The sequence below is a fragment of the Lipophrys pholis genome (genome assembly GCF_963383615.2).
Source record: "Lipophrys pholis genome assembly, chromosome: 1".
Classification (NCBI taxonomy): Eukaryota; Metazoa; Chordata; class Actinopteri; order Blenniiformes; family Blenniidae; genus Lipophrys; species Lipophrys pholis.
The window spans coordinates 54,237,986-54,242,338 of NC_137635.1; positions in this window are offsets into that span (position 1 = coordinate 54,237,986).

Consider the following 4,353-nt stretch of genomic DNA (forward strand, 5'->3'; position numbering starts at 1 on the left):
AATACAACGCAACCTTCAGTACTAATTTTGATATTGGTGACACAGAACAATTATATGTCCCAACACCGGAGATCAAACTCCTTAACCAAAACTCAACTCCAAATTCGCATCTCAAAGAAGACAGAAGTTTTTTTTACTAAGCAAATCCTGTCCGTGCTAAAACAAGTTGGTTTTATAGTACTGTAACATCATCCATCATCCCCACCTGGTGGAAGCTGCAAGAAGGTGCTGACAAGTCTGGTGAAAGCCTCGTATGGATGGAGGTCCGATGTGGGGCCAGCTAAGCACCCGTTTAGCCCCTGATAGGCCGGGGCTTTGGCAGTGGAAAGACAAAGAACTGGTGCTTTGTCTGGCCCTGGCTCCGAACTAGAACTTGGTTCTGTCTGGTGGAAAAGCCCCCCCATGAGAACCATAGATGAAACTCACGAAGTTCACATGGGACATGACACTGGAGATAGAGAAAAGCAAAACCGTCCTAATAAAAACCGCAAAATCGCCTTCTAATATAGCTTTTGGGAATTTAAATAGTTCTTTTACCTCTGCAGCTTATGGCCGGTTAGCTCAGTTGGTTAGAGCGTGGTGCTAATAACGCCAAGGTCGCGGGTTCGATCCCCGTACGGGCCAACGACTTTTATTGCCCTCAATAGAGCATTTTCTCCTTTTTTGTAAATGCCTTCAGCTGCTTCGTAACATTTTCATCCGAAATGACTCAGGAGTAAAACACAGTTTTTACTAAAAATACCACAAAAAGTCTCGAAGAAGTCAGCTTTTTGTTGAAACGTGCCGTTACGAGCTCAATATAGCACTTCTAATTGATTCACGCACGTGCCTCTGAATGTTTCGAAGCTCTGTAGTTAAACGGAGTCAACGCGGCTCCTAAAAACATGAGTCCGGCGACACGTGCAGCTAAAAAGTGTCGCCATCCTTTAACTTAATCAAAAAGTTTCTTACCTCCCTGCAGGTCTTTTACTTGTCGTCTTCCGCTTTCAAAACGAAGAGACGTTTCGTCGTGATTTTATATAGAAAATGGAAAGACATCCCATCGGTGAATGTGTGGCGTTGGTGGTATAGTGGTTAGCATAGCTGCCTTCCAAGCAGTTGACCCGGGTTCGATTCCCGGCCAACGCATATCTTTTATATTTTTTCAATGAAATTGGAATTTCCCTTTAAATACTCAATTTATGAATAACAGTTTTGAATTACAAAAGTCATTGATTCTTCTAATACTTTTGTCTCGTTATTTTTGTCAAAGTTTATTTGTTGGCCTTATATATAGGTATTCCTCATGGAACTCTTGTACAAGCCCATCGGGCTTCATTCCATCCTTGCACCTTTTATGTTGATGTGTTCAAAACAAACAAACAAACAAACAACCAAACAAACAAACAAACAAGCAAGCAAACAATACAAAATCTGATTAATGAAAGAAATCATCAAGAAGATACTGATCATTTAAAGATGTATAACAGGGTTTATCGTTGCAACATAAGGTTTTTTTGGTCTCTTCATTTCACATATTTTACTACATATTACTTCATTACTTACTCTTATTTACAGATATGTTATTTAGGCTTATTTTGTTTTCAATTCTGAGATTAATTAGTTTCCGTTTGTTCTGTGTATAAAGCCAACGAAGTTGGCCGAGATGGTTATGTGTTCATTTGCACATATTCATTTATTTATTTATTGGTTTGTATGTATTTTACCAAGTTTTTGCAAAAACAACTCATGCGAATTTAATCATTTTCAGGGAAGATTTGTCATCATCCAAGTACCAATCGATAAGATTTTGGGACGTTAACAGCTAAACGTTTCCTCATCTCCTTTCATCCCATCACACTATATTGCCTTTCTAGTTGCAGAAAAAACAGATGGGGCATTGGCAAAGGTATGTGCTCTACCGAGTGCCTGTTCTAGTTACCTTCGCCAACGGAACGTAGGGCTGAAAGTTTTGTTTTTGTCAGGGAAGACAGGTGGGAGAGGCACCTCATGGAGGACATCAAAGGAGATCAGCGTCTGTTTCCACGGAGACGCACTGGAGGGCTGCAGCTGCTGTTAGCCATCTGCTAGCCGGGTGCTAACTCCGCTCACCGTCTCCTCGCTCTCACGGTGCGTTCAAGTGACACAAAAGAATTGGAACCAACAGAACATCATCATTTAACCTCAACATTGCAAGGTGGCGTTGGTGAAAGTATGCGTTCTATACCGAGAAGTCCATTCTAGTTTGAAACGTTATATTACCTTTACATTCTGAACATTACCTGAATGTTGTGTTTATTTTCTTGCAGAAAAGTATTTATCAACACCTGAAATGCAATTTAAATGTTTAAAATTGATTTCACAGGGATGTAAATATGAATTATGATGAAGACAGATTGTGGGTAATTTTGACGTTAAGCTGAGTTTTTATGGTTCATGATATAAGAGCGGACGAATATGAGGCCTTGGAGGTTTTTCCATCTTGTTCCATTTGTTCTCGTTGTGGATGTCAGTAAATAAAATAAATAATGAGTGGACTTCTTGAGCTGAAAGTGTGTCACTGTTTCTCCTTCGCCCGGCGGCCTCATCTGTCATGCTGTTCCCCGGTTAATCCTCCACACCCTCCGTCTCCCCTCTGTTGCCATGGATATGCCGTCGTCATGGTAACTGCGGGCCTCCGTTCATGGCCTCGGGCCGCCGCCGAGGACTCTCTGAACCTTGCATCACACTTTTCCTTCAAGCTCGCACGGCGACTCACACGAGGAGAAGCGACTCCGTCTGCTCTGTGTCAGGAAGTTACATGTAACTGTAACTCTAAACCCAATGTGGATTACTGTCGTTGAAGCAATAACGCAGCTTAACATTAAAGAAAATGATTTTTTTGCCTCCAAAAAGTGGTATCAGAAGAGTTAGCACAAGGATAAATCAAATCAAATCAAATTCAGAGAGAAAGCACAGACTACAGAGATAGAATGTTAGTGACATGTGATGGTGAAACAGTGAGGAAGGAAGGAAGCTCAGCGTCGGTCCTCCAGCAGTCTAAACCTGCAGCAGCCTCACTAGAAAATGGTTCAGAGTGAAGCGGCTCCAACTGTTGCTTTATTAAATAGAAAAGCCTTGAGCCTAAACTTTAAATTAGAGACTGTGTCGGCCTCCTTAACTGAACCTGGGAGCCGGTTCCTCATGAGAGCCGCCTGGGAGCTGAAAGATCAGCCTCCTATTCTACTGGTAGAAAACCGAAGAACCTCTAGGGGGCAGCACTCTGAGAACCAAGTGTTCTGCTGGCTAATATGGCACGACTGGTCCCAAACCAGTCTACAACTGGTTCAACACCGGTCTACACTAGTCCAACAATTAGTCCAAAACCAGTCCTCAAATACCATAGTTCAACAACTGTCTACAATCAGGCCTAAACCAGTCTACATCTAGTCTAACTTATCTAAAACCGGTCCAAAACCAGTCTAAAACTAGTCTCAACTTAGTCTATAATTGGTCCTAAACCAGTCTACAATTAGTCCAAAACCAGTCCAAAAATACCATAGTTCAACAACTGTCTACAATCAGGCCTAAACCAGTCTACATCTAGTCTAACTGATCTAAAACTGGTCCAAAACCAGTCTAAAACTAGTCTCAACTTAGTCTATGATTGGTCCTAAACCAGTCTACAAATAGTCCAAAACCAGTCCACAAATACCATCGTTCAACAACAGTCTACAATCTGTCCCAAATCAGTCTATAATTACTTCAAACCAGTCTCCACTCGTTAAAAGCCTCTCTGGGTGTCAGGGTGTCTCCTGTCAGGTCCTCAACTCTCAGAAGAGACTGAACGACGTCAGGATTTCCCACTCAATGGAGTTTTTCTTTTTATATCTCACACGTGTTTTACACTTTGTTCTGGAATCCCCACGGTAACCAGTGTCAGCAGCTGATTGGCCGATTGGTTGCAGTCACGGACGTTTGATTGACGGTTTGATGGACCAATCAGCTGCAGTCGCCGAGGATGACTCCAGGTGATCGTGGGCGACTTGGTGACTTGACAGCGGATGTGATACCTGATTTGTATCACAGGCTGCCGTCGGCGCTGTGATGTTCAGGGAAACCAGAGCTGCTCTTTAAACATGCATGAGAAGGAAAGAGACGTCGACGTGGAGGCAGAGAAAGTCTTTCAGTGAGAGTGAGAATCCAAGCAAAGTCCCGGCAAAGCCCGTCAGGACCAACCACTCCGTACCCGTGTGTGTGTGTGTGTGTGTGTGTGTGTGTGTGTGTGTGTGTGTGTGTGTGTGTGTGTGTGTGTGTGTGTGTGTGTGTGTGTGTGTGTGTGTGTGTGTGTGTGTGTGTGAGAGAGCGGTGGTAGGGGGAGTCTCCACCTGCTGA